General features: G+C 48.6%; 1 protein-coding gene across 4 annotated transcripts in view; it reads right to left on the bottom strand.

Annotated features, from left to right (window-relative positions):
* Positions 1–16633, bottom strand: part of NUMB (NUMB endocytic adaptor protein) — a 157522-nt gene extending 140889 nt beyond the window's left edge. For 3 of the 4 annotated variants that reach the window (XM_040333588.1, XM_040333589.1, XM_040333586.1), the window contains exon 1: positions 16491–16633. The gene's annotated coding sequence lies outside the window, so the exon portion shown is untranslated. Of the gene's footprint in view, positions 1–16298; positions 16462–16490 lie in introns of those variants that run through there. The other variant, XM_040333587.1, reaches the window with a different exon arrangement.
* Positions 16634–17159: the final 526 nt, after the last annotated feature.

Below are 17159 nucleotides of genomic sequence, written 5' to 3' on the forward strand. Positions count from 1 at the left end.
TGCTAATACATTCATCACTAACCACCCCCAAGACCGACAGTGCTCCTCATATCCCTGGAGTTGCATCTCACCAATACAGAATAACTGTCCAGATCACCAGGTAAAAACAGAGGGGAAAAGTCAAATAAAAGAACTAAGAAGAAGAAAAAAAAAAATGAAGGGGGGGGGGGAGCAAAAAGCCCAGATTAAATACGTTTTGGGAGGTAAATGGCTCCCATAAAGGATTTGTACTGCTGTCTATCCAGTACTGAGATCTACACATCACAGTCCTGTCTAGCAGAGAAGGGGACCCGACCTTTCCCTGCTGTGGTTTTATTTTCACTTGCAGGTCTCCTCCCCACCCACATCTCTACGTAGCATAATGACTGGCTGATCTCAGTCACTCTGGTCTCTTCATCAGTCCAGTACACAGATTTTTTTAATCAAAAGGGAAGTAAATCCCCTTTTTAGACATTGGTCTTCAGAAAAAATAAACATTGGAAGGTTTCCTTTCCTAATGACAACCTACATTTTGCCCCCCCCCCCCCACCCCCAAATTTCAGTCTCTGTGAGATCTGGACAAACAGACGAGTGGAAAAAAGCGTCCAACTGCCCCCGAACGAACGTTTATCAGCGTCCCGTGTACATGGGGCCTAACATGTGTGGCAGGCACTTATTTAAAAGCTGGGACACCAATCAGAAGTGCGCTGCAATGCTACCCATACACATAATGTTATTATCCTTCAGCCAACAATCTAATCAAACAAGAAAAGGAAAAAGCACAGCGACCTGTAACAGCATTCACCCTTGTTATAGTGCACTTTGCACACAAACATAGCTGGTTGTACCGCTTTACTAACCTATAAATGTAGAAGATGAAAATCGTTTTTAGGCCTTATGCACACAAGTGATCCGGCTCACACTCTAGAAGATCTTCAATTGCTCATAACAGTTGCCTACAGGTTTTCTGCAAACCACAGGTTTGTCATTCTAAAAATGAATGTCAAGTGAAACATTACCAACAACTTTACCAAGTGCAAATGTATCCGTTATACCCTTAAAGGGGTTGTAAAGGTAGACAAAAAAAAAAATATAATATAATATAATATATAGCTTCCTTTACCCTAGTGCAGTCCTCCTTCGATTTTGCTTTTAAATGTCCTTATTTCTTCTGAGAAATCCTCACTTCCTGTTCTTCTGTCTGTAACTCCACACAGTAATGCAAGGCTTTCTCCCTGGTGTGGGGTGTCATGCTCGCCCCTCCTTTGGACTACAGGAGAGTCAGGACGCTCTCTACATTGCAGATAGAGAAAGAAGCTGTGTGTTAGTGGGCATCCCGACTCTCCTGTAGTCCAAGGGAGGGGTGAGCACGACACTCCACACCAGGGAGAAAGCCTTGCATTACGGTGTGGAGTTACAGACAGAAGAACAGGAAGTGAGCATTTCTCAGAAGAAATAAGGACATTTAAAAGCAAAATCGAAGGATGAGGTAAGTGAAGGAGGACTGCACTAAGGCCCCTTTCACACATGCGGACCGTATGTCAGCTTTTTCATCCATCTGTGTACGGATGAAAAAGGAACATACATTGGTCCCTATGAGATCGCGGGTGTCAGCGGATGAATATCCACCGACACCTGATCTCATCCGGGGCCGCAATCCTCCGATTCTGCAGACGGAGGAAAACCCTAATTTTTCCATCCGTCTGCGGATCGGATGAACACGGACAGATGGTCCGTGTTTATCTAATCCCCTCATATGGGAGAGCGGAGAAAAGGCAGGGCGGTCCCTGCACAGTGTGCGGGGACCGCCCAGTCATCCGCCGGCTCAGCGGGGATCAACGGAGCGATCACCGCTGAGCAAGGAATGAGGCCTAAATAAATAAAAAAAAATTAAAAAAATTGTACCTTTACAACCCCTTTAATGCACATTAGGGATTCGGGTGTCTATGGCTGACAGCCTCTTAACCATTTTACCCCAGAGAAACCCTGGAAATATTTTCCTGGTCTTGGGAAAACCCCCTTGTAAAAAAGTAATGTTTCCTACAGTTTGCAGTACATCAGCATGATCACTAAACTGTAGAACCCTTCAAAATGTAATAAATAACACAACTCTTTTTAGAACATTTTACACCCTCTTGCTCTTTATAACTTATTTGGTAAATATTGTAAAATAAATGAACAGGAGGGAAATGCAGACAGCAAAATTGTGGTGGGGGCCCCCCCTAGATTCATTGGTGGTCAATGTAGGTGTGAAATAGGGTCCCCATAGCAATCTCAGGGAGAACCCTAGATGAGAAAGGCTTGACTACAACATAGAACAGTGGTCTCCAAACTGCGGCCCAGGGGCCGGATGAAGCCATTCGCTTGCCTCTATCTGGGCCTTGGGGCATCATTCCGCCCACTGCGCCAACGCTGCAGCACAATTCCGCCCACTGGCACCAACGATGCCGCACAATTCCGCCCCTTCACACCAACGCTGCCGCACAATGCCAATGGAAACAAAGAAGAATGGCGGCACATCCACAAGTAAACTCAAAAGAATTTTTTTTCTACTCCCAGTGCAGCCCCCCTAAAGTCTGATGGACAGTAAATTGGCCCATTCTTTAGAAAGCTTGGAGACCCCTGACGTAGACCAGTATTTGTAAGTTGGAGTTGATCTTAAAGGGACACTAAAGGATATCCTTATTCAAAAAACACACAGCACTACTTAATGGTCCTTTAATCTATTTTTTAATAAACAGTTTCTTACTGCCTTTTCTGCCTACTTGGAACATGCTTCCTTAGCTCCGGAACGCCTCTCCTTTTCCCCTTCACTTCCATTTGCCTGGAACAAGCTGTTCACATTAGTTGAGGTCATGTAAACGGCTCTACACTTCCCATAGTGCCTAACCCATCTTGGGAGTGAGCAAGAGAGTCTGGCTACATTCCTACATACAGTGGGACCATGGAGAATGAATGTAGCCACCATCTAACAGGAAGTCAGCTCAAAGGAAGAAAGAAACACAAAAAATAAAATAAAATAAAATAAAATAAAATAAAATAATGGCATTTGGAGATGTGAAGGAGGCTGAGAGCAATGGAAGGTACTAATGGAGGTAAATATACATACTTGAATAGATTTTTTTTTAAACCAGATTTTTGTGTCAATTTAAACTCTGGCACCTGACGTCACCAAGGGGTCACATGTAATATTCAGCATGTGTAATGCTACAGATGACTGTCAGAAGTGATTAGGCTTTAGTAAAGGAAACAGTTAGACCCCATGCACACGAGACGCTGGTAGACGCGTGTTCAGAGGCAGTTGGATAGCTTTGTCAACTGCCCCTGAACACATTCAATGTTATCCTATGTGTCCATGCACACAGTCACATTTTTCAGCGTTTTTCGGCAGTTGCGTTTAACCTCGTTCTTCCAGAAGCAAAAAAAAAATGGGTTCAGACGCAAAAGTTTTCCACGTTTCAGACCCTAAAACGCAGCAAAACACGGTACCAGCGTTTTGCCACAATTTCATTCATAGGGGTTTTTAAAGGAGACCTATTTTTTTACATTAGAAATCTCAAAAATGATGGCAAATGATGAAAAAACATTAAAAAACAAAAAAAAATGTAATTGCTTGCATTGCATTGTGAACAACCCACAACTTGTGGCAGGTGTGTCGTGGCAAATGGACACTCCACAACTTGTGGCAGGTGACGTGGCAGGTGATGTGACAAGTGGACATTCCACAACTTGTGGCCAGGTGACGTGGCAAGTAGACAATCCATAACTTGTGGCAGGAGACATGGCCAGGTGATGTGGCAGGTGAAGTGGCCGGGTGACGTGGCAAGTGGACAATCCACAACTTGTAGCCATGTGATGTGGCCAATTCACAACTTGTGGCAGGTGATGGGTCAAGTTGTGGATTGTCCACTGGCCACATCACCTGCCACAAGTTGTGGATTGTCCACTGGCCACCAGTGGACAATCCACAACTTGTGGCAGGTGATGTGGCCAGTGGACAATCCACAACTTGTGGCAGGTGACATGGCCAGGTGATTTGGCAAGTGGACAATCCACAACTTGTGAGGTGACGTGGCCAGTTGACATTAGGGGTGCAACGGATCGTCATTGATCCGTGATCCGAACCGAAAAAGATTGATCTGAACCGCACACACGTGATCCGAGGATTGTTTTCTAAAAAAAAAAAAATAATAATAATTTGCGCATGTTCAGTCCACACACAGCGTGGTCATGGCGAATGGAGGAGCTTGAATGCCCCGCGTCATTTAAATCCCCTGTATGGGAGCATTTTGTCTTCCATGTCAAATATAATGATGAAGGAAAGAGGTTAGTGGATAAAACCGTGACGGTGTGTAGGCACTGTGGCACAAAAATGCCATATGACAGTGGGAACACATCAAGTATTGTCACTAGGGGTGCAACTGATCCGTATGGATCAGCACCTTCGGGTCGGGACACACAGCGATCCACGGGCCTCCCGGTCCATAGGAAAGGCCGCGGCTTCGGCCTAGCTATCGAAGTGGCGGCCATCGAGGTCCACCCGGCGCGGGGGATGCAGGCTGCTCCTCGGAAGTTTGTGGGCACTTGAGCTCAATATGTCATTGACTCCTAACAGCCCAGCGATGAGCTCCATGCTGCACCTTGAGGAATCCACACGGGGAGCCGCCGCCGCACCGGGTGTCCTGCTGCTTGCCAGAGAAGAGAGAGGAGGCGATCGGGGGGATCTGTATGGACTGAGCATGTAGGGGGGATTTTCACTAGACACTCAGCCCGCCGATCAATAACACTAAAGGGATCTGATGATTGGGATAGTTCAGTTCACAGTAGGGAACTGGTGACACCACTTTCGTACATGGGGCTGCGACTTCCACTTGGCTGCACATATAAGTATTGCGAGATGCAGTTATTTCAACACAAAACAGAGCTTATACGCTTAAATACAGTATTTGTAAATCTGACGGACTGTTTAAATGTGAAAATCAGAGGTGTTCTGTCACATTAGCAATAAACAGTCCGTCGGATTTCCAAACACTGTATTTAAGCACATAAGCTCAGTTTTGTGTTGAGAAGAACTGTGAAATCTAAAACTCTGGTGGGTGTAACAAGATTTGTCTTTTTTTTTTTTGCTGATCCGAAAATGATCCGATCCGTGACTCCTGATCCGAGGATCGATCCGATCCGTGAGTTTTTTGATCCGTTGCACCCCTAGTTGACATGGCAGGTGACGTAGCCAGTGGACAATCCACAGCTTGGGGCAGAAGGCGTGGCCAGGTGATGTGTCAAGTGGACAATTCACAACTTGTGGCAGGTGATGTGGCAAGTGACACGCTAAATACAAGTACACTGCTGCTCTCTCAGCTGCTACTCACTCTGGTCTCACAAAAGGGCTGAAATGGTTAAATAATACTGTTTTTTGAGCTTAGGGAGGGTCTTATGACGTTTCTTAACTAAACGCTTATAAAACGCAAATGCGGTAAAACGCTGCGAAATTCACGCCAAAACTGGCGTTTTTAAACGCTGGTTATAGCCGTTAAAAACGTGTGTTTAGCAGAGTTTGCACCAGCGTCCCGTGTGCATGGGGCCTTAGGCTAAGGTTACACTGGCAGTTAACCTTTCTGCTCCTCTGAAAAGCGACACACGGTTGATTTGATGGACAGTGAGGAAGCATCATGTCATCTCCTCACTGCCCGTTTTAACCCAGTAAAGCCCACACATCACAGTCCTGTTTATTTGAATGCAGGGTGGATTTGATTTAAATCATAATTTTTAAAGAGCAATTGTCATCTCTGTCCCATAGAGGTTCCTCCGCTGTTGACTCACCACTTTAAAAATGGGACTGCTGGTGATGCGGCAGTGACACAAGGTGAGGGATGGGGCGGCAGCAGGTGAATTATCTCATGGTTACTATTAGGGGCGCACGCATGGGATTTTTGGTGCCAAAACCAATACCGAAAATGAAAAATACACTAGGCCGAAAATGAATTTTTATATAAACACATTGCTAATAGTATTAGCAACATTTCCATGCGGTGCACCTCTAGCAGATATGATGCAGGAGATGGTCAGAGACTGCAGACATGGTACAGGAGATCAATGCAGCCTCACCAGTGCCCAGCAGCCTACCAGCGCCTGTCATGCAGCCTGCCTGTGCCTGGATCAGTGGCGATCTCCGTGTGTCACAGAGCTGTATTTGAATTGCCCGGGTCGCAGTAACAATGTCCCGCCTCCTGTAATCACGTCACACTGATTAAATCTCCCGGAGGAGGCAGGACATCGTTACTGCAGTCTGTGCAGTTAATCCGGCACTCCAGAACGACATCCCCGTAATGGGCTGCACCAGGGCCCCGCGCGGGCCCCTCCCCCCCCAGCACCATTATCAGCATTTTTTTCGATATGTTTCGGTGCATCAATAGTTACTATGAAATTGTGTGAATGTATCAATGCAGTACATGTTTTCTCCGCTTGCAGTGCTTGGATTCATTGAATGAGTTTACCAAAAATATTGCAGACTATACAGCCTTAACTGCTTGCCGACCAGCCGCCGCAGTTACACGGCGGCAGGTCGGCTCTGCTGGGCGAGACCACGTAGCCGGGCACCGGTGATCGCTCGTTACAGAGCGAGAACCGGGAGCTGTGTGTGTAAACACACAGCTCCCGGTCCTGTCAGGGGGGGAAATTACCTATCATCTGTTCATTCAATGTATGAACAGCGATTTGTCATTTCCCCATGTCAGTCCACCCCCCCCTTCAGTTAGAACACACCCAGGGAACATGATTAACCCCTTCCTCGCCCCCTAGTGTTATCCCCTTCCCTGCCAGTGTTTTTTTTATGGTAATCAATGCATTTTTATAGCACTGATCGCTATAAAAATGCCAATGGTCCCAAAAATGTGTCAAAAGTGTCTGCCATAATGTCGCAGTACTAAAAAAAATAAAAATAAAACGCTGCTCGCCGCCATTACTAGTAAAAAAAAATGTTTTTAAGAAAAATGCCATAAACTATCACCTATTTTGTAAACGCTATAGCTTTTGTGCAAACCTATAAATAAACGCCTATTGAGATTTTTTTTTTTTTTTTTACGAAAAATATGTAGAAGAATACGTATCTGCCTAAACTGAGGGAAAAAAATGTTTATATATTTTTGGGGGATATTTATTATAGCAAAAAAAAAAATATTCATTTTTTTTCAAAATTGTCGCTCTATTTTTGTTTATAGCGCAAAAACTAAAAACCGCAGAGGTGATCAAATACCACCAAAAGAAAGCTCTATTTGTGGGGGGGAAAAAAAAGGACGCCAATTTTGTTTGGGAGCCACGTCGCACGTGCAATTGTCAGTTAAAGCGACGCAGTGCCGAATCGCAAAAAGTTGCCTGGTCTTTGACCAGCAATATGGTCCGGGGGTTAAGTGGTTAAGCTACATAACCAAGCTCCAATTCATATGGAATAAACAAATGTATTAACGTATCTTAAATAGAAAAACCTATCTTGAAATAGATTTTTATGGCAAAAATATTGTATTAAAATAAAATTTAAGAAAAAAAAAATCCCAATAAAAACAATCCAAATTTAAATAAAATAGGATTTTTTTATTTATTTTTTAAATACTCGATTTTATCCACCCTGCTTGTCACTGCTCACCGAACAGTACAGTTCCAGTATATTTTTGCCAAGGCATTGCTACAACGTCATCCAGCTGGCTTTTCCACTTAAAAAGAAGTTATAAAATCTGCAACTAGACTACCTATTTTTACCATCCCCCTGATCACAAGTGTAAACAAATCCTCAGAAACTGAGGACATGCTACAAGTGGAGTTTGGGACAGAAAAGCTGCAGGACTCAGACTGGAGAAACATTACCAGAAACTGCTAGAGATCATTTACAAATCAATGCTCCACTACTGTCCAATAAGCCACACAAGTATCACAGCACTGCATGTTAGGTACCAGGAGAGCGCACCCAACACAACATATCAAGCTTTAACTAGGCCACATTCTCAGCTGAGCGACACAATGCATTTTTTCTGGCCTTTTCTGGAGAGTTTGTTGTGCAACAGCATATAGGGCAGCCCATTAACTTGAATAGGAACCCCTACACATGACAAACACGCTTAAGTGGCTTCTGTACCTTTTTTGCCACCGAGCCAAGGGCGCTTCGCATTCCATGCTTTTGTGCGGACTGCTACATGCATTTGGGGTGTCAATAAGAAATACTGGCACTGCAAGCGTGTTGTGGAAAACGATGAAATAAATGCACATTTCTCCCCGGAATGCTCAGGTTTAAATGCGGCCTTAAAGTGGAAGTTAACCCTCTCTCATCCTTTCTAAACTACTGCCATAGTGCTGATCTATAAGGATATAGATGCTTCCTGCATGTATCCTTACCTGTCAAATGTCTCCCCTCTGTCTGTTATGAGACCTGAAAAACTGCAGATTCTGTGGGCAGATCTGTTGTCTGGAGCTCTACTGTAATGTTAGTAGACTCTTCGCCCACCTCTACACTCCCCTTGTCAACATGCATTTTTTCCTGTGTAGTTCTTACACTGCATTCTGCTATGATCACTAACATCCAGTCAAAATCCAGAAAAGTAACCACATGTCTTCAGAAAAGGAGAGGGGGTGGGAATTAAAAAAGAATGCCTGTCTCCAGGCTAGTGCATGAGATATGTAAATAACCTGTCACTCACAGCAAGGGGGCGGAACGGACTAAGGTTTTTCTCTCCAAGTCCGTTTTATTTCACTGAACAATAAAAGAGGATTGCTCAGAGCTGGATTAACTGTGTGGCAAGACTGGGCACAGATGATAGGAAATCTTATACTGTACATTGTGACATCAAAAAACACACACACACACACACACACACACTAATAAATAATAATAAGGGTTTTCATCCACTTTAAGCAAAGATGAAGCCATAATGAGTAGACTTTACTGTTTCCATTTTACGTGAATATGAAAACTCACTTTGCTGCTGTGTGTTGTTTTAAGAACAAAAAGATTCATCAATTTTCCACTCATCCTTCATGCACCATATGAGCCAAAAACAAAGCTTTCCTTACAGATAAATGTGGAATGCAATGTAACACACCACAGCACTGCAACTGTCACTGCTCGGGGTTTACAAAACCAGGATTTGCCAACATACACAATTTACTAATGTGGCAATACCCGGAAAATCCCATGCCCCACCTAAAAAAATAATACTCCCCTATCAACTGTCCACAGATTACACAATACTAGTTAAAAAAACATCACTCCAGGAAGAGAGGATTAGACAGCCATACCAAAAGCACCAAGGTGACAGCGACCTGTGCCCAGCTTCAATCACTGCCTCCAAAACCAGCGCCATGCACTAGAGCCGTGTACAACAAGGGACAATGGGATCAATTCACAGAGATTGAATGTATAACCAAAGGCAAACCTTTATTACTCTTTAGTTTTGGATAGAGTGGAGATGGATAAGAACACCCATCTGGTTTTTCTTGCCATCTGTATCCCCCCCCAAAGGGATTTCCTGTTTTGACATTGGAACCAAGAGTGACAGAAAGTCTCTCCAATGGGACACAGATGGCAAAAATAAAATAAAAACCACATATAAACCAGTTATAACCCTCCCTTATTCTATCTAGCGCTGCGCAAACTGTTGGCGCTATATAAATCCTGTATAATAATAATAATAATAATATCCAAACAGAAAAATACGTTTTGCCTATAGTTCTACATGAACACAAGCTTATTAAAATGGAACTAAAACTGTAAGCATGCAACCCTTTAGTGCTGAAAGAACATGTTGTGTCTCTTCTGCAATAACAAACATTTACCTGCCTGCCCAGTCTTAAAGCGGATGTGCCACAGGAAAAATATATTAAAAGCCAGCAGCTACAAATACTGCAGCTGCTGACTTTTAATATAAGGACACTTACCTGTCCTGGAGTCCAGCGGTGATCGCAGCAGATGACGAGCCGATCGCTCGTCACCCTGCTGCTCCCCCCTCCATCCTCGGTGAGGGAACCAGGAAGTGAAGCGCTCCGGCTTCACTGCCCGGTTCCCTACGGCGCATGCGCGAGTCGCGCTGCGCCCGCCGATTGGCTCCCGCTGTGTGCTGGGAGCCGAGTGTTCCCAGCATACAACGGGGGGACGGACGGGAAGGAAGGAAAAAACCCGTCCTTTGCCCGTATCGTAGGGCCGGAAGTGGGTGCAGATACCTGTCTGTAGACAGGTATCTGCACCCCCCTCCCCCCTGAAAGGTGTCAAATGTGACACCGGAGGGGGGGAGGGTTCCGATCAGCGGGACTCCACTTTAGAGTGGAGATCCGCTTTAAATTGAATGCACAGTGAGCTGCGCATGCAAAGCTCATCATGCATTCCTGGCACACTCCAGCTGTCCCAGAAGGACAGACTCCTGTGTGCATGCGCAGGATGATGTCATTCTCCGACCTGCCAATCAAGAGGTTGAAAACCCAGCACCTGGGTAGCAGCTGGCAGGGTGGAGAGAAAATAAAAAAAAAAATCACATGGCCCCTTGCCATGTGATCAGCTGTCGGCCAATGACAGCTGATCACGTGATGTAAACAAAGGACGGGTAATTTTTTTCCCCCGCTTGTGCACAAGGGACATCGGTCCCAAGGAGGAAGGTGGTACATCAGCCTCATCAATGCCCATAAAAACCGCCTGTCTTTATTTTTAACAAAAGATAAAAACCACAGAGGTGATCAAAAACCATCAAAATAAAGCTCTATTTGTGGGGGGGGGGGGGGGGGGGGGAATGATAAAAATTCCATTTGGGTACAGTGTTGTATGACCGCACAACGGTCATTCAAAGTGCATCAGCGCTGAAAATTGGTCTGGGCAGGAGGGGGGTTTAAGTGCCCAGTAAGCAAGTGGTTAAGGTTAAAAAAAAAAAAAGTTTCTCTGTGCCCCCTAACCTGTGTAGGGGAAAAGAGGGAAGAGATCAGTACTGTGCAGGGCTGCATCTATTCTACTTTTCACCGTAGGACTTTTGTTGCTGAAAAGTTTGTCCGTTTGCAGAGCGAACTTTTGTCCGATGAAAACCGAAAAAGTTTGTCCGATGGAGCGTACACACAGATGTTTTTGAAAACTTGCTCATTTTGAAGTTTGTTGTCAAAAAGTCAGACCGTGTGTATGGGCCTATAGACTTACTATGGAGCATCCGTTGTCGGTCTCTCTCCTGAAACTGGCCACTGGGGAGATCGCCTGACCAGACCACCCTCACAATAGACAAGCATCTTTCTTCTACAGCAGGGATCTCCAAACAAAGGGCCAGTTTACCATCCTTCACACCTTAGGGGGGCCGGACTGTGGCCAGTGGGAGTAGAAATTGTCCTGGAGTCAGTGGGAGCAAACTGTGCATCTTTAGCATTAGGGGGTGGAATAGTGCCCCATTGTTTGTGTCAGTGGGAGTAAACTGTGCATCTTTAGCATTAGGGGGTGAAATAGTGCCCCATTGTTTGTGTCAGTGGGAGTAAACTGTGCATCTTTAGCATTAGGGGGTGGAATAGTGCCCCATTGTTTGTGTCAGTGGGAGTAAACTGTGCATCTTTAGCATTAGGGGGTGAAATAGTGCCCCATTGTTTGTGTCAGTGGGAGTAAACTGTGCATCTTTAGCATTAGGGGGTGGAATAGTGCCCCATTGTTTGTGTCAGTGGGAGTAAACTGTGCATCTTTAGCATTAGGGGGTGGAATAGTGCCCCATTGTTTGTGTCAGTGGGAGTAAAAGTGACTCATGGCCTGGGTAAAGGCAAGCAAAGGGACGCATCTGGCCCTGGGCCGTAGTCTGGAGACCACTGTGCTACAGGGTAGTTAGTATAAGAGTTAGAAGGGGGTGGGAGCAGGTTTAAAGGGGACCAATAGCCAAAGTCCTTTACTCCGGTGACCCGTTTTTAGTCGTCAGGGGGCTGCTGTTGGCCGATGTCACTCAGCTGGTCCAGGCTCTTGATCGGTCCTGAATCTACCTAGATGCCTGAACCGACACCTAGCTCAGCCTCTCAGCCAGGGGTCAAGTCCTGGGGAAAAAAAAGTGTGGGAACTCCCACCCAAGATCCACTTCCTCACCAAAAAAAAAAAAAACATAATTACTAAACCGCATGTTTGTTTTTTCAATCCACTGTACCTTAGTAATCCTTTATGTTACTGGCCGCTTCCTGTATATGGATTCATCAGGTAGTGTACGGGTATTCTGTCACTTCCTCGATGCCGCAATGTCTCCTGGGAGCTTTTGTCATTGTTTTCAGGAGACATTCCGGAGGTCTGCCGCGGGATTTAGAAAGAACTTTAAGCAAGTTCTTTCTAAATCCTGCGATAACTCGCGGCAGACCTCCGGAATGTCTCCTGGGAACAATGACAAAAGCTCCCAGGAGACATTGCGGCATCGAGGAAGTGACAGAATACCTGCACACTACCTGATCAATCCATATACAGGAAGTGGCCAGTAACATAAAGGATTACTAAGGTTCGCCTGCCCCTGACAGCGACTCGAGCTGGGCATCGCCGCTTAGTGAAGGATTGGCTCGGCTGCTCTCGGCTGCTCTAGTCCTTGAAATGCGAACCAAGTTCCTGCTGTGAAAAAAGTGCAGGAACTCCGTTCCCACGCAATCCTGCAGGACTTGAGCCCTGCTCTCAGCATTCTGCTAAAAGTCTGAGCCTGCCCCTCTCACCCCCAGCAGCACTCCAGGGAGCCGTGTATGTGACCATAGCCAGGGACTGACAGTCACAGCTCGTTGCGGACAATGGAGCGATCAGCGGTGTGCCCCCTCTCCGTTTAGTGGCAGCAAGCGATTAATGCTACATTCATCCGAGTAGAAGTTTGTTTTTTGTAAACCCCAAACTTCTTGTATGCTTAGGCAGGCCAAGAGCAAAATTTCCCCTTCTTGAAACCAGTGTTAACAGGGGAATTTCTCCTGCTAAGCCACTGTATTCTCCCATGCAAGGGGTGGGGGAGTCATCTCCTCTGGGAGAAGACCAACTATTGCTAGTGGCTATACCAGCCACTAGCGACAACCGTACATAAAAACCAGCAGGCTGGTTATACCCAAGTTGATACATTCAGACTGCCCATTCATCGTTCAAATATCAGGGCGGTTTAGCAGGAAGACTTGAACCATCTATTGGATAGCTAGACACTTGCACAAAGCATATAGAAGAGAACACTAATAGTGATTCATCAATTCCATGAAATATCAAGCTTACTACTTATATCAACTGGTGCTAATTTATGGACTTCTGTTTGATTGCTTTTTTCCCCCAGGACAGAGACTCCCTATAAGGGCCATCAGAGATTTCATTGGAGCCCAGCAGGGAGGGAGTAGCTGGGTGAGGAAGCGCTTCATAATATTTTTGTCATTTGTTTTTTATGTTAGTGTTGAGCAGCACCTATTCTTCCATTTAGTGCAGTGGTCATCAACCCTGTCCTCAGGGCCCACTAACAGGCCAGATTTTACGTATTTCCTTGGGGAGATGCAGTCTAGAATACTGCAATCACTGAGGAGAAAATGATATCACCTGTGATGTATTTCAGTTATCTTGCAAACCTGGCCTGTTAGTGGGCCCTGAGGACAGGGTTGATGACCACTTCAGTGTACACTCTTACACGTGTTTGTATTATAGTGTACAAAGTGGCGCAGAAGTTACCCGTCTTTATTTTTAAACCATCTATAGCCAACACTAGTTAGATCTAGCCTGGAGTTCCACTTTAAGTCCAGGTTCACACATGAGCTTCAAGTGTTTTTTTTTTTTTTTAAGTACGTTTCTACACAGGTTTTCCAAACGTGATTGTTTTTGTTTAAGACAATGGAAAGCTAGATGCAATGAAAAGACCAAAAAATAAATCAATATAAAAAAAAAAAAAAAAAAAAATTAATAATCCAAAAGTGCGTTTTTCCCCCCAGGCACATCCATAGAAGTTCCTGTGCCCAATAACATACAACTTCCCCACAAAAGAAGCTTGCGTATTTTTTCATGCCTCAAGTGACACGGCGCCCAGGTGTGGACGGCCACCATAGGATACAATGGCATTCCTCGTGTCTGGTGTTACTGAGCTTCTAGAAACCCGTCACATCCCTCAGGTGAGAGCTGAGGGTCTTCCATGTAGTCATGTGACATCCTCACATATCACTGCACTCCACTGAAAATACCACACCTTACCTGGGGTGTGAGAAGAGTACACATAGCCCACAACTATCCAGCACACGATAATATCCATCACAGTCCGGTGATACCCGGCACAGTCCCGCTGGCGCAGAGCCCGGTGATATCCAGGACAGTCCCGCTGGCGCAGAGCCCGGTGATACCCGGCACAGTCCCGCCGACACCCGGCCCAGTGATACCCGGCACAGTCCCGCTGACACCCGGCCCGGTGATACCCGGCACAGTCCCGCTGACACCCGGCCCGGTGATACCCGGCACAGTCCCGCTGACACCCGGCCCGGCGATACCCGGCGACAGTCAGCACAATCAGGCTGACACCCGGCCCGGCGACAGTCCTGCTGGTGTAGAGCGCGGTGATACCCGGCACAGTCCCGCCGACACCTGGCACAGTCCCGCTGGCGCAGAGCCCCATGATACCCGGCACAGTCCCGCTGACACCCGGCCCGGTGATACCCGGCACAGTCCCGCTGACACCCGGCCCGGCGATACTCGGCGACAGTCGGCACAATCAGGCTGACGCCCGGCGACAGTCCTGCTGGTGTAGAGTGCGGTGATACCCGGCACAGTCCCGCCGACACCTGGCACAGTCCCGCTGGCGCAGAGCCCCATGATACCCGGCACAGTCCCGCTGACACCCGGCCCGGTGATACCCGGCACAGTCCCGCTGACACCCGGCCCGGTGATACCCGGCACAGTCCCGCTGACACCCGGCCCGGTGATACCCGGCACAGTCCCGCTGACACCCGGCCCGGTGATACCCGGCACAATCACGCTGACACCCGGCGACAGTCGGCACAATTAGGCTGACAACCGGCGACAGTCCTGCTGGCGTAGAGCGCGGTGATACCCGGCACAGTCCCGCTGACACCCGGCACGGTCCCGCTGACACCCGGCCCGGTGATACCCGGCACAGTCCCGCTGACACCCGGCCCGGTGATACCCGGCACAATCACGCTGACACCCGGCCCGGTGATACCCGGCACAGTCCCGCTGACACCCGGCCCGGTGATACCAGGCACAATCCCGCTGACACCCGGCCCGGTGATACCTGGCACAGTCCCGCTGACACCCGGCCCGGTGATACCTGGCACAGTCCCGCTGACACCCAAGCCGGTGATACCCGGCAGTCCCGCTGACACCCGGCACAATCACTCTGACACCCGGCCCGGTGATACCCGGCGACAGTCGGCACAATTAGGCTGACAACCGGCGACAGTCCTGCTGGCGTAGTGTGCGGTGATACCCGGCACAGTCCCGCTGACACCCGGCACGGTGATACCCGGCACAGTCCCGCTGACACCCGGCCCGGTGATACCAGGCACAGTCTCGCTGACACCCGGCCCAGTGATACCCGGCACAATCATGCTGACACCCGGCCCAGTGATACCCGGCACAATCATGCTGACACCCGGCCCGGTGATACCCAGCACAGTTCCGCTGACACCCGGCCCGGCGATACCCAGCACAGTTCCGCTGACACCCGGCCCGGCGATACCCGGCGACAGTGGGCACAATCAGGCTGACACCCGGCCCGGCGATACCCGGCGACAGTCGGCACAATCAGGCTGACACCCGGCCCGGCGACAGTCCTGCTGGCGTAGAGCGCGGTGATACCCGGCACAGTCCCGCTGACACCCAGCATGGTCCCGCTGGCACCCGGCCCGGTGATACACGCCACAGTCCTGCTGACACCCGGCACAGTCCTGCTGGCGTAGAGCCCGATGATACCCGGCACAGTCCCACTGACACCCGGCACAATCAGGCTGACACCTGGCCCGGCGATACCCGGCGACAGCCGGCACAATCAGGCTGGCACCCGGCCCGGTGATACCCGGCACAGTCCCGCTGACACCCGGCCTGGTGATACCCGGCACAGTCCCGCTGGCACCCGGTCCGGTGGTACCCGGCACAGTCCCGCTGACACCCGGTCCGGTGATACCCGGCACAGTCATGCTGACACCCGGCGACAGCCGGCACAATCAGGCTGACACCCGGCCCGGTGATACCCGGCACAGTCCTGCCAACATGGAGCCCATTACTATCCAGCACAGTCCCTGTACATGAAATGTCCTTGCCCTCCCACAGATGACATGCTCTGCCAATACTCTGCACACCCAGCCCCTGGGGAAAGGGCAGTGACCCCTCCAGTGCTGCTTACCATCACACCCAACTCTGAGGGAGGACCCGGGTCACATGACCCACCCGGTGGGAATCGTCCTGAAGAAGTGCGCTGCTGCCCCCAGAGATCCCCTTACTCCAGTCACAGCCTGGTCTGGTCTCCGGAGGACCCGTCACAATCACACGACACACACTCACAGCACAGCAGGCCGAGCGAAGAGCTTGCACTCACCTGAGGGGCGGCGGTTCCTTCCTCCCAGCCCCAGCCTGCAGCTCTACTTCCCAGGTCTCGCTTACCTGCCTGGGCGCAACCTAACCCGACAGCTAGCGCTGCTTACAACCGCCGAGTCACCACCCAACCAAAGCACCGCCCAGACACAACAACCGCTTCCTATTGGCCCTCTGCCCTGCTCGTTTTACAATACGTCCCGCCTACCTTACGCCTCTTCTCTACCTACCGCCTCCCCGAGTAACCATACCTTTGCGCGCTGATTCCCGCCTACCGAGCTCTGTCATTGGTCTGCCTTGTTGTATCGCGCTACAATTGGCTTGCAGGACCAGCTAAATGTGCGGCCATTGGTGGCAGCTAAAGGCTATCAAAAGTTCGATAAGGGAGGGCATTTCCGCTGTGCTGGGCTGGGTTTGGTTGCGCCGTAGTTTATGATACACCCGCATGAGGGCGGGGAATGAGGAGTCCTCCAAGTTGTGTGGAGCGGCTCTGGCGGGATGACGATCTTCTCTCTTTCGCAATATTAAAGTGAGGTCAGGCGTCTTCCTGAGCCGTGTGTGTGAGAAAGTCACCTCCTCACACCCGGGCAATACTCACCTCCGCTCAGAGCGAGTCCTTCCCTGGATATAGACCTGAGGGGGGTGTGTGCCAGGCGGGCTCCATACACTGGTT

The sequence above is a fragment of the Rana temporaria genome, chromosome 13, assembly GCF_905171775.1.
Source record: "Rana temporaria chromosome 13, aRanTem1.1, whole genome shotgun sequence".
NCBI lineage: Eukaryota > Metazoa > Chordata > Amphibia > Anura > Ranidae > Rana > Rana temporaria.